Source organism: Oncorhynchus gorbuscha, linkage group LG21, assembly GCF_021184085.1.
Source record: "Oncorhynchus gorbuscha isolate QuinsamMale2020 ecotype Even-year linkage group LG21, OgorEven_v1.0, whole genome shotgun sequence".
Classification (NCBI taxonomy): Eukaryota; Metazoa; Chordata; class Actinopteri; order Salmoniformes; family Salmonidae; genus Oncorhynchus; species Oncorhynchus gorbuscha.
In genome coordinates, this window is record NC_060193.1 from 20,509,756 (window position 1) to 20,537,644 (window position 27,889).

The following is a 27,889-nucleotide window of genomic DNA, read 5'->3' on the forward strand; positions in this document are numbered from 1 at the left end:
GTTTCATCCCCAGTCTAACGGTCAAGCAGAGAGGGCCAATCAGACGATTGGTCGCATACTACGCAGCCTTTCTTTCAGAAACCCTGCGTCTTGGGCAGAACAGCTCCCTGGGCAGAATACGCTCTGGTCGCTTCCTTCGTCTGCTACCGGGTTATCTCCGTTTCAGAGTAGTCTGGGTTACCAGCCTCCTCTGTTCTCATCCCAGCTTGCCGAGTCCAGCGTTCCCTCCGCTCAAGCGTTTGTCCAACGTTGTGAGCGCACCTGGAGGAGGGTGAGGTCTGCACTTTGCCGTTACAGGGCACAGACGGTGAGAGCCGCCAATAAACGCAGGATTAAGAGTCCAAGGTATTGTTGCGGCCAGAGAGTGTGGCTTTCCACTCGCAACCTTCCTCTTACGACAGCTTCTCGTAAGTTGACTCCGCGGTTCATTGGTCCGTTCCGTGTCTCCCAGGTCGTCAATCCTGTCGCTGTGCGACTGCTTCTTCCGCGACATCTTCGTCGCGTCCATCCTGTCTTCCATGTCTCCTGTGTTAAGCCCTTTCTTCGCACCCCCGTTCGTCTTCCCTCCCCCTCCCGTCCTTGTCGAGAGCGCACCTATTTACAAGGTACATAAGATCATGGACATGCGTTCTCGGGACGGGGTCACCAATACTTAGTGGATTGGGAGGGTTACGGTCCTGAGGAGAGGAGTTGGGTTCCGTCTCGGGACGTGCTGGACCGTTCACTCATCGATGATTTCCTCCGTTGCCGCCAGGATTCCTCCTCGAGTGCGCCAGGAGGCGCTCGGTGAGTGGGGGGTACTGTCATGTTTGTCATTTATTATCATGTCTTGTCCCTGTGCTCCCCATTCTATTCGTTTCCCTCTGCTGGTCTTAGGTTCTTTCCCTCTTTCTATCCCTCTCTCTCCCCTCCCTCTCTCACTCTCTCGCTCTCTCTTCTCTCTATCGTTCCGTTCCTGCTCCCAGCTGTTCCTATTCCCTAATCATCATTTAGTCTTCCCACACCTGTTCCCGATCCTTTCCCCTGATTAGAGTCCCTATTTCTTCCTTTGTGTTCCGTTCCTGTCCTGTCGGTTCCTTGTTTAGAATTCACCGTGCTGTGATTGTGTATCGCCCTGTCCTGTCGTGTTTTTGCCTTCATCAGATGCTGCGTGTGAGCAGGTGTCTCTGTCAGCTACGGCCTGCGCCTACCCGAAGCGACCTGCAGTCTGTGGCCGCTTCTCCTGTTATTCCCCTCTACAGACTAGAGGATTTCTGTTATTCCCTGTTTGGACATTTCCTGTTAAGGATTCAGGATTTGTCGTTTTCTGTTTGGACTTGAATAAACTCTGTTTCTGTTAAGTCGCTTTTGGGTCCTCTTTCACCTGCATGACAGTTAAAAGAGAACACATCTCCAGGGAATCATGGCCTTATCAGTGAAATCTATAAATATTTTCAGGAGGATATCATTGAATTTGTTTTTAAGGAGGCAATTTATTTAGGGGTCCTACCTGTTTCTATGACATAAGGCCAAACAAAGATGGTATGATTTTAGAAAATTGGAGACCAATCACATTAATTAAAAATGATGGAAAGTGACTTGCATTCATCTTTCCAGAAAGACTTAAAAAAAGGTCTTGACCAAATCATTGACGATACCCAGTCTGGTTTTATGAAGGGCAGACATATATGTAATAATATTCTACTAGTATTGGACTTGACAATGAGCACATTATGGAAGATGGCTTTATTTTATGTGTAGACATTTACAAGGCATTTGATATAGTTTAACATTTTCTTTTTGAGACTTCGATATGTTGGTTTTGGTCATTATTTTCAAAGTGTAATTAAGACACTACAATAATATTAACAGCTCTGTTAAATTTTCCCATGGAACTTCACAAAGATTAGATGTGGAACTAAACAAGGATGCCCAATTTCCACTTATTTTATTGGTCACACAAGTTATGGCACTTCATATAAATAAGGATTGTTTTAGCGGTATTCAGATACAGTTGCAAACGAGAACTTGTTCTCAACTAGCCTACCTGCTTAAATAAAGGTGAAATAAAATAAAAACAAAAATACAAGACAAATAGAAAATGTTCACAATTGGCTGACGACACCATTTTTTTTTTGAAAGATCATAATGAAGTCAAAGCTATTGAGTGTATTAATGCCTTCACACATGTATCATCTCTGAATATTAGGAAATGTGAATTATTTGCGTTGAAAAGATGTGACTTTAACTCAGTATGTAATATCCCTGTAAAAGATGTGATCACGTATCTTGGTATTACAGTTAGCAACGATCAGAAAGAAAGGGCCAGCTTAAATGTCTCTTATATTCTAGAGAGAATTTGAAAGAGATTTCATTCCTGGTTATTAAGAGATCTGTCTTTATCTGGACGTGTACTGTTATCACAATCTGAAGGTCCAGATGAGTTTATACCTCCCTTGACTTGGATGTTCCTCTGTCAGTAAGTCAAATGGTTGATACTAAATTATTTAACTTCATATGGAGGAATGAACCTTATTATTTAAGAAAAGCGGTAATATGTAGCACCCAATGTAAGGGAGGGTTGAATGCTCTGGATTTTAAAACCTCTAATATAATATTTTAAGATTAAATGGATACAAAACTATTTAAGAAATGAGGGTTGCATCTGGAATTATCATCCCTAATTTAATATTCCTACAAATTTGTGGTCTAGAATTCTTACTCAAATGCAACTTTGATATGGGTAAAATCACAATTAAACTTGCAAACTTTTATAAACAAGTACTTCTAACTTGGAACCTGATGTTCAAACACAAAGTCTTTGGTTTTCCAGAACTGGTTTGACAACAACATTATTGGGGTTAAACAATTTATTGAGTAATGATGGACAACTATATGATTATACAGAATTTATTAGAACACACAATACTACATTCACTCCCAAGGAGTTTCAAATGATTGTTAGCGCTGTCCCTAAAGGTGCTCTTCTTCTTTTAGGAGAATATAACAATACTCCAAGTGCAACTGTTGAGGATTTTGTAGCCTCAATGCAATTTAAATGTATTGACATTTTAAACTATAAATGGAATAACCTGTATATAAGGAAACTATGTTACCATTTCTTCTGCTAAAATGTACTGGAATGCAGCCCTGGGACAAGTGAACTGGAACAAAGTTTCGTTATCTGGTAAATATTGTATATCTAATGTGAAAGAAGTATAATACCAACTCATTCATAGAATCTACCCTGTAAAGACCTTTAGTATACACAGATTTAAAATAGCTATTGATGACAAATGTGTGTTTTGTGATTGTGACCCAGATACTCTTCACCATTTATTTTGGGACTGCTATAATGTCAGAAGATTTTGGTGTGAGTTAGAAGATTTTATTTTAAAAGAAACAACTATCAATATTAATTTGAAAGACTGATATTATGTTTTATTTTGAACTAAATTATATGGACCCTGATTTAACTTTCATTGTTAATTTGTTTATTTTTCATGGAAGATTCTTTGTCCATAAAATGAAGTGGGCAGAGAACAAACCCCTCTTCACATTATTTAAGATGGAATTGAAATATTATTTTGAAATAATCAGTAAAAGCAATACGAACCATAAAAGTATTTAACAAATTGAAAATTAATATTGATATGTAAGTCTGTTAGGTTTATGTACTCTTGATTGTTTATTTCATTTTTTTGTATTTTGTGTTAATACATAAATAAATAAAAATGTTAGCTTGCTAACTTCAGGTAACGTCTAACGTTAAACATTTCCTTTCACTTCTGCCCACTCTCACCATCACAACTTAATTTGCAGCTAACTGGTATATTGACATGCCTCTCCTCTCACAGGCTTTGCGTTGACACAAATATGGTGAAGATCTTTATTGGAAACCTCCCTAACGAGGTCGAGAAGGATGAGCTCGAGGCTCTGTTTACTCAACATGGTGCAGTGACAGAATGTGCAAAGTAAAAAAAAAAAACTATGCCTTCGTCCACATGGATGACCGTAAGTCTGCCACCAAAGCCATCCGCAGCCTGCACCTCTTAAAGCTTCATGGCAGGCCAATCAATGTGGAGCCAAGCAGGGGAAAGAACCAGGGTCCGGTGAAACTTCACGTGGCTAACGTGGAGAAAGGCGAAGAAGATGCGCTCCGCACCTTGTTTGAGGAGTAATTGCACATTCACAGAATGTGCTGTTGTCAAAAACTTTGCTTTTGTCCACATGTCCAACTCTGATGAGACCATGGATGCCATAGAGGGATTAGACAACTCTGACTACCAAGGTAAGAAACAAAGACCCTCATTTAATATTCACTATTAAACTGTTGGGAAGTTTCAATGTTAAATATGGACTTTGGTTTTGTGTGTCACTGTCTGACTGGTAAACATGGTTTTCCTCTTTAGGCAGACATCTTCACGTTCAGATATCAAAAATACGTCCCGGACGGGAGGAAGAGGATTACGGCCCCCCACCAAATAATGGCGCATACTGGCCAGCACCTCACGGCTACCCTGTGGACAGGGAGGGATCCGGAACCCCCCTTATTACAGAGGTTGCATGTCAGGGGGGTACCTACGCTGACAGGGTCCCTCCACTGCCTCCTGCACGCTACTCTTACTGAACGCACACTGGCGTTTGACTCAAGGTGAGATATCAGAGACAGGGTATTATACTATGCAAGTCCACTCCCTATCTAGCTCCATTTATGTATTTATTTTTATATATCGAATTGGGGATAACCTCACGTTGACGCTTAATGTCCAAGGACATTGTTTCTCCATCTCATTAGCCTTTATAAACTCTCAAAATCTGCTTCAACTGAACAATGTCAAATCGTAATATAGCTTTATAAAGAATGCAGGGCATTTTTCTGAACCTGAGCGCGTTCATGTCATGCAGGTGAAAGAGGACCCAAAAGCGACTTAACAGAAACAGAGTTTATTTAAGTCCAAACAGGGAATAACAAAAATCCTCTAGTCTGTAGAGGGGAATAACTGGAGAAGCGGCCACAGACTGCAGGTCGCTTCGGGTAGGCGCAGGCCGTAGTTGATAGAGACACCTGCTCACACGCAGCATCTGATGAAGGCAAAAAAACACGACAGGACAGGGCGATACACAATCACAGCAAAAACACGACAGGACAGGGCGAAACGCAATCACAGCATGGTGAATACTAAACAAGGAACCGACGGGACAGGAACGGAACACAAAGGAATAAATAGGGACTCTAATCAGGGGAAAGGATCGGGAACAGGTGTGGGAAGACTAAATGATGATTAGGGGAATAGGAACAGCTGGGAGCAGGAACGGAACGATAGAGAGAAGAGAGAGCGAGAGAGTGAGAGAGGGAGGGGGAGAGAGAGGGATAGAAGGAGGGAAAGAACCAAATAAGACCAGCAGAGGGAAACGAATAGCATGGGGAGCACAGGGACAAGACATGATAATAAATGACAAACATGACAGTACCCCCCACTCACCGAGCGCCTCCTGGCGCACTCGAGGAGGAATCCTGGCGGCAACGGAGGAAATCATCGATGAGTGAACGGTCCAGCACGTCCCGAGACGGAACCCAACTCCTCTCCTCAGGACCGTAACCCTCCCAATCCACTAGGTATTGGTGACCCCGTCCCGAGAACGCATGTCCATGATCTTATGTACCTTGTAAATAGGTGCGCTCTCGACAAGGACGGGAGGGGGGAGGGAAGACGAACGGGGGTGCGAAGAAAGGGCTTAACACAGGAGACATGGAAGACAGGATGGACGCGACGAAGATGTCGCGGAAGAAGCAGTCGCACAGCGACAGGATTGACGACCTGGGAGACACGGAACGGACCAATGAACCGCGGAGTCAACTTACGAGAAGCTGTCGTAAGAGGAAGGTTGCGAGTGGAAAGCCACACTCTCTGGCCGCAACAATACCTTGGACTCTTAATCCTGCGTTTATTGGCGGCTCTCACCGTCTGTGCCCTGTAACGGCAAAGTGCAGACCTCACCCTCCTCCAGGTGCGCTCACAACGTTGGACAAACGCTTGAGCGGAGGGAACGCTGGACTCGGCAAGCTGGGATGAGAACAGAGGAGGCTGGTAACCCAGACTACTCTGAAACGGAGATAACCCGGTAGCAGACGAAGGAAGCGAATTGTGAGCGTATTCTGCCCAGGGGAGCTGTTCTGCCCAAGACGCAGGGTTTCTGAAAGAAAGGCTGCGTAGTATGCGACCAATCGTCTGATTGGCCCTCTCTGCTTGACCGTTAGACTGGGGATGAAACCCGGAAGAGAGACTGACGGACGCACCAATCAAACGACAGAACTCCCTCCAAAACTGTGACGTGAATTGCGGGCCTCTGTCTGAAACGGCGTCTAACGGGAGGCCATGAATTCTGAATACATTCTCAATAATGATTTGTGCCGTCTCCTTAGCGGAAGGAAGTTTAGCGAGGGGAATGAAATGTGCCGCCTTAGAGAACCTATCGACAACCGTCAGAATCACAGTCTTCCCCGCAGACAAAGGCAGACCGGTAATGAAGTCTAAGGCAATGTGAGACCATGGTCGAGAAGGAATGGGGAGCGGTCTGAGACGACCGGCAGGAGGAGAGTTACCCGACTTAGTCTGCGCGCAGTCCGAACAAGCAGCCACGAAACGGCGCGTGTCACGCTCCTGAGTCGGCCACCAAAAGCGCTGGCGAATAGACGCAAGAGTGCCTCGAACACCGGGATGACCAGCTAACTTGGCAGAGTGAGCCCACTGAAGAACAGCCAGACGAGTGGAAACAGGAACGAAAAGGAGGTTACTAGGACAAGCGCGCGCGACGCAGTGTGCGTGAGTGCTTGCTTAACCTGTCTTTCAATTCCCCAGACTGTTAACCCGACAACACGCCCATAAGGAAGAATCCCCTCGGGATCAGTAGAAGCCACAGAAGAACTAAACAGACGGGATAAGGCATCAGGCTTGGTGTTCTTGCTACCCGGACGGTAAGAAATCACAAACTCGAAACGAGCGAAAAACAACGCCCAACGAGCTTGACGGGCATTAAGTCGTTTGGCAGAACGGATGTACTCAAGGTTCTTATGGTCTGTCCAAACGACAAAAGGAACGGTCGCCCCCTCCAACCACTGTCGCCATTCGCCTAGGGCTAAGCGGATGGCGAGCAGTTCACGGTTACCCACATCATAGTTGCGCTCAGATGGCGACAGGCGATGAGAAAAATAAGCGCAAGGATGAACCTTATCGTCAGACTGGAAGCGCTGGGATAGAATGGCTCCCACGCCTACCTCTGAAGCGTCCAACCTCGACAATGAATTGTCTAGTGACGTCAGGAGTAACGAGGATAGGAGCGGACGTAAAACGTTCTTTTAGAAGATCAAAAGCTCCCTGGGCGGAACCGGACCACTTAAAACACGTCTTGACAGAAGTAAGAGCTGTGAGAGGGGCAGCAACTTGACCGAAATTACGAATGAAACGCCGATAGAAATTAGCGAAACCTAAAAAGCGCTGCAACTCGACACGTGACCTTGGAACGGGCCAATCACTGACAGCTTGGACCTTAGCGGAATCCATCTGAATGCCTTCAGCGGAAATAACGGAACCGAGAAAAGTAATGGAGGAGACATGAAAAGAGCACTTCTCAGCCTTTACGTAGAGACAATTCTCTAAAAGGCGCTGTAGAACACGTCGAACGTGCTGAACATGAATCTCGAGTGACGGAGAAAAAATCAGGATATCGTCAAGATAGACAAAAACAAAAATGTTCAGCATGTCTCTCAGAACATCATTAACTAATGCCTGAAAAACAGCTGGCGCATTGGCGAGACCGAACGGCAGAACCCGGTACTCAAAATGCCCTAACGGAGTGTTAAACGCCGTTTTCCACTCGTCCCCCTCTCTGATGCGCACGAGATGGTAAGCGTTACGAAGGTCCAACTTAGTAAAGCACCTGGCTCCCTGCAGAATCTCGAAGGCTGATGACATAAGGGGAAGCGGATAACGATTCTTAACCGTTATGTCATTCAGCCTCGATAATCCACGCAGGGGCGCAGAGTACCGTCCTTCTTCTTAACAAAAAGAACCCCGCCCCGGCCGGAGAAGAAGAAGGCACTATGGTACCGGCGTCAAGAGACACAGACAAATAATCCTCGAGAGCCTTACGTTCGGGAGCCGACAGAGAGTATAGTCTACCTCGAGGAGGAGTGGTCCCCGGAAGGAGATCAATACTACAATCATACGACCGGTGAGGAGGAAGGGAGTTGGCTCGGGACCGACTGAAGACCGTGCGCAGATCATGATATTCCTCCGGCACTCCTGTCAAATCGCCAGGTTCCTCCTGAGAAGTAGGGACAGAAGAAACGGGAGGGATGGCAGACATTAAACACTTCACATGACAAGAAACGTTCCAGGATAGGATAGAATTACTAGACCAATTAATAGAAGGATTATGACATACTAGCCAGGGATGACCCAAAACAACAGGTGTAAACGGTGAACGGAAAATCAAAAAAGAAATAGTCTCACTGTGGTTACCAGATACTGTGAGGGTTAAAGGTAGTGTCTCAAATCTGATACTGGGAAGATGACTACCATCTAAGGCGAACATGGGCGTAGGCTTCTCTAACTCTCTGAAAGGAATGTCATGTTTCCGAACCCATGCTTCGTCCATGAAACAACCCTCAGCCCCAGAGTCTATCAAGGCACTACATGTAGCACCCGAACCGGTCCAGCGTAGGTGGACCGACAAAGTAGTACAGGACTTTGATGGAGAGACTTGAGTAGTTGCGCTCACCTGTAGCCCTCCGCTTACAGATGAGCTCTGGCTTTTACTGGACATAAATTAACAAAATGTCCAGCAACTCCGCAATAGAGGCACAGGCGGTTGGTGATCCTCCGTTCCCTCTCCTTATTCGAGATGCGAATCCCTCCCAGCTGCATGGGCTCAGTCTCAAAGCCAGAGGAGGGAGATGGTTGCGATGCGGAGCAGGGAAACACCGTTGATGCGAGCTCTCTTCCACGAGCCCGGTGACGAAGATCTACCCGTCGTTCTATGCGGATGGCGAGAGCAATCAAAGAGTCCACATCTGAAGGAACCTCCCGGGAGAGAATCTCATCCTTAACCACTGCGTGGAGTCCCTCCAGAAAACGAGCGAGCAGCGCCGGCTCGTTCCACTCACTAGAGGCAGCAAGAGTGCGAAACTCAATAGAATAATCCGTTATGGACCGTTCACCTTGGCATAAGGAAGCCAGGGCCCTAGAAGCCTCCCCACCAAAAACTGAACGGTCAAAAACCCGAATCATCTCCTCTTTAAAGTTCTGGAATTTGTTAGAGCAATCAGCCCTTGCCTCCCAGATAGCTGTGCCCCATTCTCGAGCCCGGCCAGTAAGGAGTGAAATGACGTAAGCAACCCGAGCTCTCTCTCTAGAGTATGTGTTGGGTTGGAGAGAGAACACAATCTCACACTGCGTGAGAAAGGAGCGGCACTCAGTGGGCTGCCCGGAGTAGCAAGGTGGGTTATTAACCCTAGGTTCTGGAGGCTCGGCAGGCCAGGAAGTAACAGGTGGCACGAGACGTAGACTCTGGAACTGTCCAGAGAGGTCGGAAACCTGAGCGGCCAGGTTCTCCACGGCATGGCGAGCAGCAGACAATTCCTGCTCGTGTCTGCCGAGCATGGCTCCTTGGATCTCGACGGCAGTGTAACGAGCGTCTGAAGTCGCTGGGTCCATTCCTTGGTCGGTTCCTTCTGTCATGCAGGTGAAAGAGGACCCAAAAGCGACTTAACAGAAACAGAGTTTATTTAAGTCCAAACAGGGAATAACAAAAATCCTCTAGTCTGTAGAGGGGAATAACTGGAGAAGCGGCCACAGACTGCAGGTCGCTTCGGGTAGGCGCAGGCCGTAGTTGATAGAGACACCTGCTCACACGCAGCATCTGATGAAGGCAAAAAACACGACAGGACAGGGCGATACACAATCACAGCAAAAACACGACAGGACAGGGCGAAACGCAATCACAGCATGGTGAATACTAAACAAGGAACCGACGGGACAGGAACGGAACACAAAGGAATAAATAGGGACTCTAATCAGGGGGAAAGGATCGGGAACAGGTGTGGGAAGACTAAATGATGATTAGGGGAATAGGAACAGCTGGGAGCAGGAACGGAACGATAGAGAGAAGAGAGAGCGAGAGAGTGAGAGAGGGAGGGGGAGAGAGAGGGGATAGAAGGAGGGAAAGAACCAAATAAGACCAGCAGAGGGAAACGAATAGCATGGGGAGCACAGGGACAAGACATGATAATAAATGACAAACATGACAGTTCATCCATGAGTACAATGCGCTTTGACTTGTGTGGTTTGCTCTCTTTCCAGGTTTAAATTATCTGCCAAGATTATCGTTGTCTCCTGATGCACGTGGCGCTATACCCCACTTCGCCTGTGGCGGATTGCGTTGCGTTCACCTGCGATTTACTAGAAGACTCTATATTGCTTGTGGTCACTCCATACTTAAACAAATAATGTAATGTTAATTGATGAAAACCTAAACTGTGACATTTATGAATGGAATATTTGAATAATAGTTAAAGAGCAATTTATGTAATTTTGGTAAACCTGAATGTTGCGAAGATTGTGGAGATATCTTTCAGAAATGTAAGAGATGTATCTAGCTACAGTTTGAGAAATACACCACACAATAACGTTTTAAGTATAACTTCGCTTTATTTGGTTTGGTCTTGGCTGTAGGTGGTATTTACCGGTATTCAATACGTTTTGCGACGTAACTGTCGGCATAGTGATTTAACTTAACTACCAATGTATATTTGATTTGTTAGACATTTTTTGTTAAATGATATGCCGATTTTTATACCAAGATACCCAAAAGCTGCGTTTATGTATGATTTTCTTTTCTTTACAGATGACGTTTTGATTTCAGACAAAATACTCTTTGTCGTCATGAGAAGCCAATATGCATCAGCACTAACTTAATCTATGCCATTTCAGTCCATTCTACTGAAAATACGTTTTAATGTTTATTTATTTTCTAAGTAATGGGGGAAATTACCCACTTTATACATTTGCCATCGCAAAGTTCAAAATGTCATCTCTTGTGATCTCAAGGCGCTTAATTGCTCAATGACGCTTCCCATCACTCAACCACTAGATACCCTACCATGTTCCTCACCGTCACACTCTTAAATATATTTCATGTTTTGGCTTTTGCTCTCGCATTTATGACAATATTAGCCCTGGTGTTCTTAGCACCTGCTTTTTGTAGGTTGTTAGAACCATGATCTGTGGATAGGTGTAGTGGACACACTGTACTGTAGGAGACTGCTGTTCTGAGGTAAGTAAACCTCGGTGTCTTATACTGTCCAATGAGGATATATGGAGGTAATGTTACATTAATTGATCATTTATACAGAAGTATCATTTATCAAATGAAACAGTGGATTACATGTTTTAAGAACATTCTGCCAATCCCCCTCATTACTTTAAATCCCATTTGACATACTTTGCCCATGCTTAGTATATTTTTTGTATCCTTTTCAACTGATCCCCTGTCTTGTTTCTACAGTCCTCTAGGCCTCGTGTTCTTTCCTTGCACAAGAGGTTGGTACGGAAGTTGAATTGTGCTCAAAGGTATTGTGAAATTATTTTAAGTGGAATTGTGAAATTGTGTAGGTGTCGATAATGAAAATATTATTATATACTAAATGTCGTATTTATTTTTAATTGTATGGACACATTTTCCCCTGCTTAGTAGACCCTTTATAATTAAACTTGTCTCCATCCTATTTCTCCCATCTCTTTCTCTCTAGGCCAATTTAAAGGCAATGCTACCAAATACTAATTAAGTGTATGTAAACTTCTGACCCACTGGGAATGTGATGAAGGAAGTAAAAGCTGAAATATATCATTCTCTCAACTATTATTCTGACATTTCACATTCTTAAAATAAAATGGTGATCATAGCTGACCTAAAACAGGGATTTTTTTACTAGGATTAAATGTCAGGAATTGTGAAACTGAGTTTAAATGTATTTGGCTAAGGTGTATGTAAACTTCTGACTTCAACTGTACATATCATAGAAATACTTGGAGAAAGCCCTACGGGATCATGGATTGTGCTGTTGTGAGCTTATTGGTCATGCTCCTGTCTGGGGTGTGGCATAGTGTTTCTCCTTCTGAAGCCACATTGGTTGAGTGTGGCACTGGGAAGACTTGCACTGTGGCCCTACTCAGCCTTAACCCTGCCTCTCTGGTCTGCCCTGGTTCCTCCCTACACCCTTTGATCAAGTGGACCATCTAGGGAATCTTGGACACAGGCTACAGCTCATCTCCAATAGTGATCCAGACCAGTAGAGCTCCCACCAGTCTGCTGAAGGCTGACATCACCAACTGTGAAAGAGTGAATCTCCCCTAGTGTTACCTGCTGTGGACTTGGAGCACTCCGAAACCAACAGGCAAAGGTTTGGCTTGGGATTGCAGAGAGCTCCAAGCAAGCAAAGAAGGAACATCAATCTATGGAGAGCTCTGTGACTATACTCCAATATCCAATATAGAGCTCTGGTCAGGATAGAACAAGGGGGTGTACAGGTTTTTCAATCATCCCTTATGGTGGCCAGCCAGACTCGCCCTCAGGCTCCTGCCTCCGCCTTTGAGACACAGGACTTACCTCGCATCTAAACTCAGCATGCTCGCCAGTGAACCTCCTGCCTCTTTCTGCCCATGCGCCACCCTTAACCTATTGGCACAATGGACAGTTTTTAACATCTCATCCCGTGTTTTATGATTCTTCTTCTCCAGTCACGCCTCAGAGGTGGAGAGCATAACCTTGTCCTCACTGACACCTGGGTCTGGACTCTATACCTGCCAGGTGCGGGATGTGACCCTGGCTCAGTTTGAGGTGCAGGATGTTTAGTTAAGTGCAGATATCACACGCATCCCAGCATGGGCAATTGCCCAGGGAAAAATTAAGTGTGGCTGGGGGAGGTGTTCACAGTATGGGGTGTGTGGCAGGGTTGAAATTGCTGTGGGGAACTTGGAGAGAGGAAGAGGATTGGGTGAGTGTAGTTACATTGGAGACATATCCTTACTTATATTTAAGCAACATTTTCACAGTGTCCCATTGCCTGCCATCAATGCATGACAAAGGGAAAGTTTGACCTGTGTGAGTAGATTTGCCTCAGAGGCAAGAGCAGCAGACTACTACAGGTTTAAGTTTTTCTATCTGTAACAGTGAGAGGTGTGGTGTCATTACAGCCACTATAAGTGCTGTTTCCTAACTTCCTTTGTTCTACTTAGGTTGTGCCATACACAGGTCCTCAATGTGAGCACAGGAGAGGGGATCCCGGGTGCGGCCCTTCGGTCTGGGGTGGTTCAGAGACGACTAGAGAAATTACAAGGTTTCTCCATTGTCCTGGGCCAAGAGGTCATCATAGAAACATGTTGCCAGGACTGTCCGACCTCTTGTCTGCATGACTAGGATGACATTCCCACTCCGCGGATCCTCCATCGGTCACTCCTGAAGCCTGTTGACATCACAGCCTCCTTGGATACTGTGCTGCTGTGTCCCTCTGTCTCTGTGTACAGGTGAGCTGATGCCCATTTCCACTTCAGGGGCTCTTTAAGCTTTCAATAAGCCACCTACTACACACCAATCAGTCGACACATTTATGCATTTATATTGGGTGATTCATGTATGTTATCAAAGTATAACGGGTTATTTCAGATCCAACTACCAGTCTAACAATGTTACTACATTGCAGTATTGGTTCTAATATCTTTTCTATTCTTTCTAATGACCTCCCTGCCCACAGCCCTGTATACTGGGAACGAGATGCACTGCCTCTAACCCAGCTGGACCTTCTCCAGAAGAACAGCTCCCACTCGCTGGATCGCTCACGGGAGAAACGGCTACCTCATCCACCACGCCTCTCTGTCTGACTCTGGAGTCTACTGCTGTTTTCAGGGGAGGGGGGGGGGGGGGGTACCTCCTGCAGGTAGATGAGCATGAACGCATTCAGGTCCAGGCCCAAGTTGCGCTGGGCCATACTGGCTTCAGAGCGAGTTGCCCTGTCTCTTCTCCTTCTCTGCCTTCATAGTTCTATTTCTGGTTAAATTTGCCAGGCAAGAGAGTGGAAGAGGGGATGACAGTCACCTAGGGATAGGGGACCTTGCCAATATGTCTTCACCGACTACAAGTCCGTTCATTTGAAGTTACTATGGCCTATTGTGATTCAGCTAGGCACTCAATGAATAAATGTGATTGTGAGAAGATGTGAGCAATTGAATTTTACATCGTTTGACTGGCTCACTAACTTCAGCTCCAAGATAGAGAAAATAGGGGTCATATCATCTCACATGCAGGTAGACTAAAACATATACAGGTATAGCCAGTTTTTCAGAATGTTCCTTTGTTCCTCACAGGTCAAATTTGTTGCTTGTACTTGCCAAAGCCTTTAACACAATAATCAAATCAAAATGGTTTAATTGTTATAATCAACATTTCCAAAACAGTGACATAACAATATCCTTCCCCCACCCTAACATCATCCTTCATTGAATTCTGATACTTGCTTTTATTTGGGTATCATGAAAAAGGGTAATATTCACATTCTTTAATGTCACATTTGATAAAATAACATAAGTCTGAATAATGGGGGGTGGGTTATAAAGGTAGAATATAAAAACATTTGAGGTACTGATAGCTTGTTGCCACAGTCAACATTCTGATTTAAGCTATCAGAATGTTAAGCATTTTAAGAAAACTGCTTCTAATTTAAAGAAAACATAATACAATATGGCTGTTATTGTAGTAAAAGTAATCTATGAAAGAAACTCAATGCACAATTGCCTCACTGGGTCCTCAGCCTGGTACTTGTGTCCAGGGGCAATATGCAGTGTAGATCTGGAGGCATGTCATCAGCTCCTCTGTTTCCACAGTGTGAGACACCTCCATGATGGATCTTATGATGGCTGATGCAATTGAAGGGATGTCGTCTTTCACTTTCTGGTTAACTTGGTCTAAGAGAAAAACAGAGGAATATTCAATATTCACACTCCACCCCAGTCAGCATTTCCTCAAACGTCCATTGGTTGGGTCATTCCACTGTGCTTTGAATGTAGCCTTTTTCATAGAGGTGTTCATGTTACATATCATAATCTGCAAATGTCGTAAGCACTAACAAGACTATCTTCATTAGATTTTACTGATAACTAAACCATTCTGAATGTTCACTTCCAAAGTTTCTATATCTATTCTGTAAAGTTGGGTAAGCTGATCGAGGTAAAGACAGATTCAGGTTGGATATTTGACGGATATTCACCTGTAGTTTTCCTTACGTCTACCAACAGCAATTAGGGACCGTCAACAGTGACAAATCAACATTTTCTCATTTCAATAGCTCTTTAACCATTACTCCTATGAATTTTGTAAACATTCTAAGTTCAATAGCTCTTTGGTCACTTACACATTAACTTGGGCCTTCTCCCTGGGCCTTCCTGACCTCTAGGCAGGCACCCATTGACCTGGTGACCTCTGACTCCTGGCCTCTAGGCCTACACTCCCTGCCTGCCCACTCCCTGGAAACTACAGGCCTCCACATCTACTTTCCCTCCACGGTCAACACCCCTCTTACTTGGTCTTAGAGTGTAACTCCTGGAATTACTAAGACGTCTACAGTCCCGCTGTCAGGGACCAGGTGCACAGAGTCTGTAACGGGTACCAGTGGCATGTGGTTCCTGACAGCGGGACTGTAGACGTCGAATTCGAAACAGACTCTGTGCACTTGGTAACCCGCCTGCTTTTTTTCTGCTCTCGGACTAAGTCCCCACTCCAACCTCCGGCCTGAGTGCTGCCCCAGAGTCCGGCCTCCCTGCTTGGGCTCGGAGTGCCCCCCGCCTCGGAAGCGTCCTTGTGCACCTGAAACAAGCTCTGTGCACCTGGTGACCCGCCCGCTTTTATCCCCTCAGACTAAGTATCCAACCTCCAGCCCCAGAGTCTGGCCGCCCCTGCTCAGTCCGAGTGCCCCCCGCTGATTCTGTCAAGCCCGTTCCCTTGGCTGTGGTTTCACTAGATAGTAGCTAGGGACTGTGGGAATCTCGTTCATCCATTAATGCGCGTCACTAATTAGATGACGAGGCATTTGACTACCTCGAGACTCTTAAATATGCCCCGCCGTTTACCCCTGCTTCATCGAATTCTCACTTTGACATGAGGGGGTCACAGCCACCCCGAAGGTGGTTTGAGTGCGACCGCGAAGGGCAGCATGCTACAGTCATATCATCAAATTGACATCCATTCGAGTCACGCCCGGTGGTATCAGAGGCTTTTGTCTTACTAACGGGACATCATTCGCCGCTTTAACTGGCTTTTTACACCCAATCAACATCAAAAGCCAGTGCAATACCTATTGGCTTAAACCCTAATACCCCTCGCAGTATCGATCTGCACAATTGCACTGGGTGTCGGAAGAAGCAACGAAATAATCATCCCCTTTCGATCATTTGCTTTCCCAGTCAGCCCTCCGGGACAGAGCCATAGGAACCACCTTTACTAGCGCTTCATTGATTTTCCTCACTTTGACATGAGGGGGTCACAGTCACACCACGGGTGATTTGAGTGTGACCCCGACAGGTGGGTACGCTCCATTTTGAATTTGATCAAGTTGACATTCAGTGATCCGTACCCAGTGGGAACCTAGGTTTCTTCTGTCCGTTTTATGGTTCCGCAGCAAATCAATGGGCGTGGATGGCACTACACACATCAGATGTTGGCCTCCCTCCTCAGACAAATTCCCCGGCCGACCCTGCCATTCGAGCCAATCCGTATCCCGAAGTTAAGTATCTTTTTTGCCAACTTCCCTTACCTACATTATGTGCCAGAGGCTGTTCATTTTGGGATACCTGCTGCTGATATGGGTATGGCCCGGCATGAGATTTACACCCTCTCCCCCGGGTTTAAGGGCCAGGGGGCGCTCACCGGACGATGCTGAAACCGCAATGATTTCCAGGGCCCCTCTCTCAAGGTGAACCCATTCCAGGGTACCCTGCCCTTCACAAAGAAAAGAGAACTCTCCCCGGGGCTCCCGCCAGCTGCTCCGGGATCATTCACGTTTCCGCTCATCTCTGACAGTCCATGGACATTCTGAAATTTAAAAGTTAGAAAAATCATGGAGATGAACATGGACAAACTAAAGAGTGTGCAATATAAGGGTAGTCAGTGGACATTCTGAACCTTGTTTGAAGTCAGTAGGTCACATGTCCAAGGAGCAATTGAAATGGTAATGTAAAAAAAGTGTCCTTTCGTTTACACTCTTAACTAATTCAACTAGGAATAGAAAATGCTGCTCACATTTCCACATGTTTATTCGCGTTGGTAAATTAATGTCCAAATTGTGAAAATAAGACCTGTGCAATGTTGTGCGCAGTTTTTCTAACATCATGGCACTTACTTGGTGTCTGTGGCTCAAGTGGATTGAGGTTTGAAAGCGTGAATATCCAACTTGAAATGGTCTTTATCTCGGTGGTAAGAATAGTGGTTTTGCCCGCAGCGTCTCAAAAGGTCAGGCTCCAGTAAAACTGTGTCCAACGATTGACTTGCTTTGTCTACTTGAACGGGCACAGCGAATTGTCTACTGACACGCCAAGTTGTGTGCCTACTATAACGAGTGTTGGAGGGAACTGGACAGCAAAAAACCGCAAGAGGACGATCGTTACGTCAGCAGCACCCGAAACAGCACCCCCAGTGGCAGTGACTGCTGCTTGCCTTGATCCTGTGATGGGAAATTATGTCATTTCCAAATAGCATGAGATGCTTAGGGAACGTCTGTTTTATGCGTTCACCTTTGAAGGCTCCATGCAACTTCCTTACGCTTTTCAGTAACAGACGGGCCCATATATCTATTTTATGACCGTGTGAGTACAGTCTTAAAATACGCAGTATCAATTAAACCAAATAATTATGTGATTCAGTTGCGTGTCAAATGATCTGTTTTGGGAAAGGAGAGTTTACTTCAATTGACTGCCATCTAATCAGAATGCCAAAAAATCAGAAGCAGTGAAACTGATGGTTGCATGCCACACATAGCCCGACAGATAATGGCGGTAATAAAGTTGTTATTTTTAAACAGAAAAACGTTTGTTAAATAAAATACGGATAACAGGCAAGCTAATATATGTAATACCATTTGAATTAGTTGGTTCGAATAGTAGTATATTCATATGTACCTAACTAGGATAATAACCAACCCTACAAGCTATTTAGTATTATACATTTAAAGCAAACTAATTCATGTCACAGACAGAGGTGGTCCGTACTCGTTGTGTGTTAGATACATTGTAACAACTTGAAGTGTCATTGGCGTTCTGAATTACTCGAATAAACGTAGATGTTGTTCCATTGGTCCATTCCCATGCTAATCATTGAACAACGGTTGTCTAACCAATCAGCTGTGTTGACGCATCTCTATAGGCGGGCTTCTTTAGCACGCCAGTGTAGCCATTTTTTTCACGACCGTGAAGCAGCTAACTGATTGAGGTAAGCGTTCCATTCAATCTTTCTTGGTCAATAGAAAATAAATAGCTACTGCTAAAACATTCGACATTGACTCGAGGTATGAACTCTGTCTACCCGCATTGAAAAATATTCTGTTTTGCAATAAAATATTTTGGAGTACCGTTTCTCGAACGGGTACGTGCGTATTGGGGTGGCAAGCTAGCTAAATTAGCTACTATAGCTAGGTAATGTAGCAAGACAACGAGATTTACAATATTCGACGCCGTTTTCTATGAATTTTTATTTTTGCTTCTATAAAATTTGGACATGATAATATTGCTGAAATAAACGTATCGAGGTTTTAGAACGATCGGTTTCTGTCGAAAGTGGTTAGCTAACATTCTACTAGATTACTAGCACCCATGCTTGATGCCGATAACAAGTGCACATTTGCACCACTGTACTTAGTTTAAATGACAATCTCGCTTGTTCGCATAATCTCATTAAGCTTTCCCCTCACATCAGGCTTTCTACAACACTGCTTCAAGCATGGTCAAGATCTTCATTGGGAACCTCCCTCGGGAGGCAGACAAGGATGAAATTCAGGTGTTGTTCTCCCAGTACGGTGCGGTCACAGAATGCGCCATCGTCAAGAATTTTGCTTTCGTCCACATGGATGACCGTAAATCTGCCACCAAAGCAATCCGCAGCCTGCACCTCTACAAGCTGCATGGCACGGCGATAAATGTCGAGGCTAGTCGCGGGAAGAACCAGGGAGCCGTCAAACTCCACGTGACAAACGTGGAGAAAGGCAACGATGATGAGCTCCGCACTTTGTTCGAGGAGTACGGCACAGTCTCTGAATGTGCTATTGTCAAAAACTTCGCGTTTGTGCACATGGACAACTCCGACGAGGCTATGGATGCCATCAAGGGATTAGACAACATTGAATTCCAGGGTAAGATTTTTTAAGTGTTATGCTCTTTGAGAAGGTTACACATTTAGAAATCTGGCAACTACTGGTCTTCCACCTAATCATGTTCTTTGGCATTTATTTTCCTAATAGGGAAACGTATCCATGTTCAGATATCAAAGAGCCGTCCCAGGTATGAGGAGGAAGACGACTACCCCCCACCCCCACCTGAGAGGGGGGGATACTGGCCCCCCCGTGGCTACCCCGGGGAGAGGCATGAGCCTCCACCCCCTAGCTATCTAAGAGGTCGACAGCCACCCCCTCATCACGGGTACCCTGCCCCCCTCCACCACCCCCTCCCCTCGACGAGCCCCTTACCCAGAGCGTGCTTATGAGCGTGAGAGGCAGAGCTATGCCGTGGTGGATTACTATGAGAAATACAGGGCTCGTCCTGCCCCTTACGGCATAATGTCCTATGATGAGAGGCGTGTAGGCTCCTTACCCCCTCCTCCCCCGCCCCCTCTTCCATGGTCAGGGAGCGTTTCATGACTTCTGGCCTCGATCCATATGAGCGTCGCCCCCTCCCTCCTCCCCCGTCTGCGTACTACACCAGGGACCGCAGTCCCATTCGGAGGGCCCCTCCTCCCCCCATGCCCCCCGCCGGTAACGGTTACTCCTATGAGCGTTCCCGACTCTCTCCCATCTCTCGGCCCGCGATGTACAACCTACCACGTACCAGCGACCCCTACGCCAACAGGTTGCCGCCACCGCCTGCGGCTCGCTATTACTAAGCAGCGTACACCGGCGTTTGACTCAAGGTGAGAATAGGCCTGCGCTACAAACATTCTAATGGGAGGTGAAGTAGTACCTATCCTCTATATGGAGGGTCCAAGGTCACTTGATGCGCTCTTTAGATGGGTATCATGCCTCAGTTCTGAGAGGAATGGTCTGACAGTCGCTCTTCGCTAAACCTTCAGATTAACTGTGAAATGCTCGAACTGGGAGAAAAAGCATGTGTTAGAGCTCTGCGAAAAATCGTAATTCTTAATCATCTCGCTGGCACTGCTGGTTTGTAGGCAATGATTGAGCTAAACATAAATCATGCATTGGTAAAAGTGAGGAACTGATAGAGTATTAATTTGACCATTCAGATTGAAGTTGCTGATGAGAATAGAAAGATGAATGTAGATTGTTTATAAATGAAACACGTGTTCGCTGCGGGTGTAACGGGCGGTTGACGTGTGTGTGGTTTGCTCTCTTTCCAGGTTTAAATATTTCAACAAGATCTGCGTCGTCGTCTCCTGATGCACACAGCAATTTACCCCCCTCGTCTGTGGCTGAGCGCGTTTCGTTCTCAGGAGGAATTGTAATGCATGACCTCGTCATTTAAAACCCTTTTATTACACTTGTATTGTTTCCTTATATTTTTTGCATTGTTTTAGTATTGTGCTTTAGCTATGTTTTTAGTCTCAGGCTCCCACGAGCCATTTAGTTGTGCGTTTTTATTTTACGTTAACATGATTTTGTCCTCTTGATATACTGTAACGTGTCATGATACAAACTTTTTGCTCTAAAATCTAATTTCTGAAATTCAATGATTGAAAGCTGCAACACGTTATTACGAAAAGGATGTTAATAATCGTGATTGAATATGAACACGTGTTTCCTTTGAACAACCATGCTAGTTTGAATTTAAATATCGTCTGAAATTATGCCAAGTTATGGCTTATGGAAAGGTAGCGCTCTGCGACAATGTACAACAGCATAATAAACCACTACGATGGACTAGTTTTTAAAATTTGTTAGTTGGACAAATATTTGCTGATGGTAGCGAGTTACACTAAGGTGGATAACATTCTTATTTGTAATCAGGACATGATTTTAATAAAACTGAATTGTGTAGACATTTTTAAATCATATCGCAGATTCTTAATCTTATGATTCAATGACGAATGATCAGTTGCTTCTCAATATAATAATATATGCCATTTAGCAGACGCTTTTATCCAAAGCGACTTACAGTCATGTGTGCATACATTCTACGTATGGGTGGTCCCGGGAATCGAACCCACTACCCTGGCGTTACAAGCGCCATGCTCTACCAACTGAGCTACAGAAGGACCACATATACTTTAACCATTTTGAAGGGGGGATAAATGCTTGATAATGATCAAATGTCAAATAACGTTCTGTGTCCCCTCGGCTTCAAGCGCTCAATCACAATTGAACTATGCCGATCTGCCCCTTCACTGCCCATCAATTTATTTCGGTGTCATGGGTTTGATAGACCTTTATTGCCATATCCCCAGTTCTCACCATAATACACTCACTCTGGAAGCATCTCTGGAGAGATGTTCTTGGTATCGCCTGCAGGAACCTAACCAGGTAAGATGGGAGCTGGGACCAGTTGTATGAAACTTGGGGTTAAAGATTTTAGGTACACAGGAGTCAGGAAAATGACGCGACGTCTGCTTGGCATGGACAGGTAATATAAATGCTAATCCTTTCCATACTAAAAATCTATGTGTCTGTGTTTAGAGAGGCAGCCCAATTCTTATTTTTTCCCCTCAACTAATTGGTCATTTGACAATTTAAAAAACTATTTTTTTTTAGGTCTTTTTCAAAGTTGAATGACAGTGAGAGAAAAAAAATTGTGCTGCCTGTATAAATGCAGCCTAATGTCTTTAAAGGGGCAGTCTCTGATTCTGCAACATTTTGGGATTTTAAAATTGAGATATAGGCTAAACCACTGAGTCTCGAAAAATAAAACTTAAATGCCTGATGACCTTTAACTCCCACCTAAAAACATAAGTTCATCAGAGCTCCAAATATAAACCTATTACTCCATTGTTTAAGTTATCTAATTGTGAAAACACTATCTTTAAAACATGGTCAAATATCATTTTGAGCTCAGATGGTCAGTCCATCTATCAAAGGCTCAGTCTACGAATTTCAGAGTGGTTAGTCATATAGTTCTCCAGCCTCAGCTCTTAACCAAACAAGTGGCTGGGTCTTTGTTTGAATACCAGATTGCCCTTTTAAATATAACCATGATCTTGGTGGTTGTTAGGTATCATTGTCAGGTGCAGATTTGTTTTATGGATAATTCCGTCCATAAGCAAGTAGGGACACAGTCTTAAGGTCAGCAGATGCATATTGTTATGGGGTTTATTCATTTAGTGTGCACAAGCAAAAACACATGCTGTGAAAACAAGCATTTCTTAATGGGCAGTAAATTGAGACCATGACAGTTCCTGGTTAATGCTACAGAGTGCCCCTCTGTTTTGGCCCTTTTGGTTCCTATTGAATGCACCCCTATTTTTGAAGTTCTAGTCCCCTGGTAAGTTAGAAAAGTAGAATTCATTAAACATGCATATGTATTGTAACCTATACTGTAAATGGTTGTATTGGTTTGTATAGCTGTACTTCTGAATTACATGGTTTTATAAGAGTCCCTTGAATGTCTTTCTGTGTCATTTCCTAATAAAATATTTAAACTGATCTTGTTTGTTCACTCTGGGTTGATTGTGTCCTCTCCAAACAAGGTATTTGTACATGTAATGTTGGAAGGCTGGCTCTAGCTTTTGAGCGTTGTAACAGATTTGGTTGGGGGGGGGGGAGCACCTGGTGGCCCTCTTTCTTTGGGGTGGTGATTAAAAACATACAATGTTAATTTTATATTTTTATTTCACCTTTATTTAACCAGGTAGGCTAGTTGAGAAGTTCTCATTTACAACTGCTACCTGGCCAAGATAAAGCATAGCATTAAAGCTACACATTTTGGCATGGGGCGTAGAGAAAATGTTACTTTTAAAGAAAGTTTTCTGCAGTACTACACATTTTGCAATGTTATCAGAGTGAGGGCAACTAATAAACAATGAGGGGCCCCCTGGAGGTCAGGGCCCCATCCAGTATTTTGGCCATGATTACAAGTGAAGATCACTAGATGGCCATGTCTGCTAACAATCTAATTGAGTGACTGATGCACAATTTTCTTTGAATTTACACCTTGTGTATTCTAACGCTCATCAGTAAATTGAGACCCTGACAGTTCCTGGTTGCTGGGGCCCCAAAGTAACTGATTATGACTGGTATAAATTCTGTTGGGGGGGGGGTAGATTAACTCTTTTTATAAGCCATCATATGACTGGTGATGAGGTCATTTGGGTGTGGCTGTTCGTTTTGTGGAAGCCAACTTCCCTATGCTGGGTAGTTTGTGCAGATGATCAAAGAATTCTTGGCATCCAATGCCTTCAGAAAGTATTCACACCCCTTTACTTTTTCCTCTTTTTGATGTAACAAAAATTAATTACATTTTTCATCATTCTACTTACAATTTTCTTCCACATGGACAGAATATTTTAACATTTGAAAAATAAAACCCTAATCTCTTGATTAGTCTCAGAAGGTTTAATATTTATTTATACATGTTAAAATCACATTTGGCAGTGATAACTGCTGTGAATCTTTCCGGGTAAGTCTCTAAAGAACTTTCCACACCTGGATTTTGCAACATTTACCCAAAGAATTGTCCTTAGATCTACAAGATATTTCTGAGGAAGGATAAAAACTATTTCTAGTGTTAAGTTTCCAAGAGCACAATGGTCTCCACTAAATTAAATCAAATTTTATTAGTCACATGCGCCGAATACAACAGGTGAAACAGTGAAATGCTTTCTTACGAGCCCCTAACAATGCAGTTAAAACAAAATACGGATAAGAATAAGAAATAAAAGTAAAAAGAAAAGTAATTTAAGCGCAGCAGTAAAATAACAATAGCGAGACTATATATGGGGAAGGGGGGGGGTGTAGCGGTACAGAGTCAATGTGGGGGCTACCAAGGAACTTGAAGCTCTCAACCTACTCCACTGCAACTCTGTCGATGAGAATGGGGGAGTGCTCGGTCCTCTTTTTCCTGTCATCTCCTTTGTCTTAATCACATTGAGGGAGAGGTTGTTGTCCTGGCAACACACGGCCAGGTCTCTGACCTCCCTATAGGCTGTCTCGTCTTTGTCGGTGATCAGGCCTACCACTGTTGTGTCATCAGCAAACATAATGATAGTGTTGGAGCCGTGCCTGGCCATGCAGTCATGAGTGAGCACGCACCCTTGAGGGTCCCCTGTGTTGAGGATCAGCGTGGAGGATGTGTTGTTACCTACCCTTACCACCTGGGGGCAACCTGTCTGGAAGTCCAGGATCCAGTTGCAGAGGGAGGTGTTTAGTCCCAGGGTCCTTAGCTTATTGATGAGCTTTGAGGGCACTATGGTGTTGAATGCTGAGCTGTAGTCAATGAATAGCATTCTCACATAGGTGTTCCTTTTGTCCAGATGGGAAAGGGCAGTGTGGAGTGCAATAGAGATTGCATCATCTGTGGATCTGTTGGGGCGGTATGCAAATTGTAGTGGGTCTAGGGTTCCTGGGATAATGGTGTTGATGTGAGCCATGACCAGCCGTTTGAAGCACTTCATGGCTTCAGATGTAGGTGCTACGGGTCGGTAGTCATTTAGGAAGGTTACCTTAGTGATCTTTGGTACAGGCACTATGGTGGTCTGCTTAAAACATGTTGGTATTACAGACTCGGACAGGGAGAGGTTTAAAATGTCAGTGAAGACACTTGCCAGTTGGTCAGCACATGCTCACAGTACACATCCTGGTAATCTGTCTGGCCCTGCGGCCTTGTGAATGTTGACCTGTTTAAAGGTCTTACTCACATTGACTGCGGAGAGTGTGATCACAGTCTTCCAGAACAACTGGTGCTCTCATGCATGTTTCAGTGTTATTTGCCTCGAAGCGAGCATAGAAGGAGTTTAGCTCGTCTTGTAGGCTTCTGTCACTGGGAAGCTCTCGGCTGTGCTTCCCTTTGTAGTCTGTAATGGTTTGCAAGCCCTGCCACATCCAACGAGCATCAGAGCTGGTGTTGTACGATTCGATCTTAGTCTTGTATTGACGCTTTGCCTGTTTGATGGTTCGTCGGAGGGCATAGTGGGATTTCTTATAAGCTTCTGGGTTAGAGTCCCGCTCCTTGAAAGCGGCAGCTCTAGCCTTTATCTCAGTGCAGATGTTGCCTGTAATCCATGGCTTCTGGTTGGGGTATGTACGCACTGTCACTGTGGGGATGACGTCATCGATGCACTTATTGATGAAGCCAATGACTGATGTGGTGTACTCCTCAATGCCATCGGAGGAATCCCAGAACATATTCCAGTTTGTGCTATCAAAACAGTCCTGTAGCTTAGCATCTGCTTCATCTGACCACTTTTTTATTGATCTAGTCACTGGTGCATCCTGCTTTAATTGTTGCTTGTAAGCAGGAATCGGGAGGATAGAATTATGGTCAGATTTGCCAAATGGAGGGCGAGCTTTGTATGCGTTTCTGTGTGTGGAGTAAAGGTGGTCCAGTTTTCTTTTCTCCTCTGGTTGCACATTTAACATGCTGATAGAAATTTGTTAAAATGGATTTAAGTTTCCCTGCATTAAAGTCCCTGCCTACAAGGAGCACCGCCTCTGGGTGAGCTTTTTCTTGTTTGCTTATGGCAGAATACAGCTCATTCAATGCGGTCTTAGTGCCAGCCTCTGATTGTGGTGGTATGTAAACAGCTATGAAAAATACAGAGGAAAACTCTATGTAAGTAGTGTGGTCTACAGTGTATCATGAGATACTCTACCTTAGGCGAGCAATAGCTCGAGACTTCCTTTGATATCGTGCACCTGCTGTTATTTACGAAAATGCATAGTCCGCCGCCCCTTGTCTTACCAGACGCCACTGTCCTGCCAGTGCAGCGTATAACCAGCCAGCTGTATGTTGATAGTGTCGTCATTCAGCCACGTCTCCATGAAGCATAAGATATTACAGTTTTGAATGTCCTGTTGGTAGTTTAATCTTCTGCGTAGGTCATCTATTTTATTGTCCAAAGTTTTCACATTTGCTAGCAGAAGGGAAGGAAGCGGCGGTTTATTCGATCGCCTACAAATTCTCCGAAGGCATCCTGCCCTTTTTCAGTATATTGTTTGCATCGACAGTCAGACTCATTTTTAGGAGAAAAAAAAGGATTCTGCCAGTCCATTGTGAGTAATCACAGTCCTGATGTCCAGAAGTTATTTTCGGTCATAAGAGACATTACTGGGAAATTTAAAAAATATGGAACTACCCAAACTCTGCCTAGAGCTGGCCGTCCAACCAAACTGATCAAACGGGCAAGAAGGACCTTTGTCAGGGAGGTGACCAAGAACCCAATGACCACTTTGACAGAAAAAAATGCAGAGTTCCTTGGCTGAGATGGGAGAACTTACCAGAAGTACAAGTTTCTACAGCACTAAACCAATCTGGGCTTTATGGGAGAGTGGCCAGACAGAAGCCACTCTTGAGAAAAAGGCACATGACAGCATGCCTGGAGTTTGCAAAAAGGCACTTGAAAGACAGCGCATAAGACAAAAGATAATGGTCTGATTGACTAAAATTGAACTCTGTGGCCTGAATGTAAAGCACTATGTCTGGAGAAAACCAGGCACCTGTTTAACACCATCCCTACTGTGAAGCATGATGGTGGCAGCATCATGCTATGGGGATGTTTTTTAGTGGCAGGGACTGGAGGACTGGTTAGGATAGAAGGAACAATGAATGGAGCCAAATACATGAGAACCTGCTTCAGAGTGCCAAACGACCATAGACTGGGGGCGAAGATTTACTTTCCAACAGACCCCAAGCATACAGTCAAAGCAATGCTGAAATGGCTTCAGAATAAGAATGTGAAAGTCCTTGAGTTGCCCAGCCAAAGCCCACACTTGAATCCCATTGAAAATCTGTGGAAAGACTTGAAGATTGCTGTTCACTGCCTCCAGTGGTGATTTTAGCATGTAATCTTGGTGGAGCAACCTCTCCATTTTTTTAGATGCATGCAGCAAAGCCACTACACAACACAACACTAAACAATACATTAATTGCACTATAATGGTGACAAATGTTGCCAACAAACTGTTATGGCCCGACAGCAGTCCCAACATCTTATCACTGCTATATCTTGCTATCAGCGGAGCCTTGTCTGGCAGCGAATCAGTTAATTCAGCCTCATTTACTGCCTTTTAAATAAACATAGCTAATATGGCAGACTTGCTTAAACAAATGTGGTTTCTACTGACAATTGGGATGTACAAACTGTCATAAGGGGACGAACGGATAAGAGAGGGAATCCGTCATTTTGATGAATACATTAATGAGCGAGCTAGGACAGATGTAGTTAATATAACTATTTGTTCAGCACTTTTGAAATGTACAGCAACAGAATTCAGAACATGGGCTGTTCTTAACAGTATTCTCCCGGTACACCAAGTCACAACTGTAGGATAAAAAAATGGGGGCGTATAAGCAGACAATGAAAGCTCTAAAACAGGCTATAGGCTACATGTGCACCAGCAAGTCAGAACAGTAGGTTAAATTATGAGGGAAAAAGGGACCAAATTATTAGGGTGAGGTACATGGGCTACTAACAGCTTACGACACTTATGTAT

At 44.5% G+C, this 27,889-nt stretch overlaps 2 long non-coding RNA genes and 2 pseudogenes across 2 annotated transcripts; 3 read left to right on the plus strand and 1 right to left on the minus strand.

The window, feature by feature from the left end:
- Nucleotides 1–3,855: 3,855 nt before the first annotated feature.
- On the plus strand, nt 3,856–4,569 carry LOC124008920 (annotated as a pseudogene).
- Nucleotides 4,570–11,522: 6,953 nt separating this feature from the next.
- LOC124008183 lies at nt 11,523–14,242 on the plus strand. The gene is made up of 3 exons (XR_006834065.1): nt 11,523–11,612; nt 13,278–13,565; nt 13,793–14,242. It is a non-coding gene; the product is annotated as an uncharacterized LOC124008183 (long non-coding RNA).
- A 204-nt stretch (nt 14,243–14,446) lies between these two features.
- On the minus strand, nt 14,447–17,783 carry LOC124008182. Its single transcript, XR_006834064.1, has 3 exons — nt 17,429–17,783; nt 16,957–17,121; nt 14,447–14,999 (listed from the first exon to the last, which is right to left on the minus strand). It is a non-coding gene; the product is annotated as an uncharacterized LOC124008182 (long non-coding RNA).
- Nucleotides 17,784–18,566: 783 nt separating this feature from the next.
- On the plus strand, nt 18,567–22,885 carry LOC124008181 (annotated as a pseudogene).
- The last annotated feature ends 5,004 nt before the right edge of the window (nt 22,886–27,889 follow it).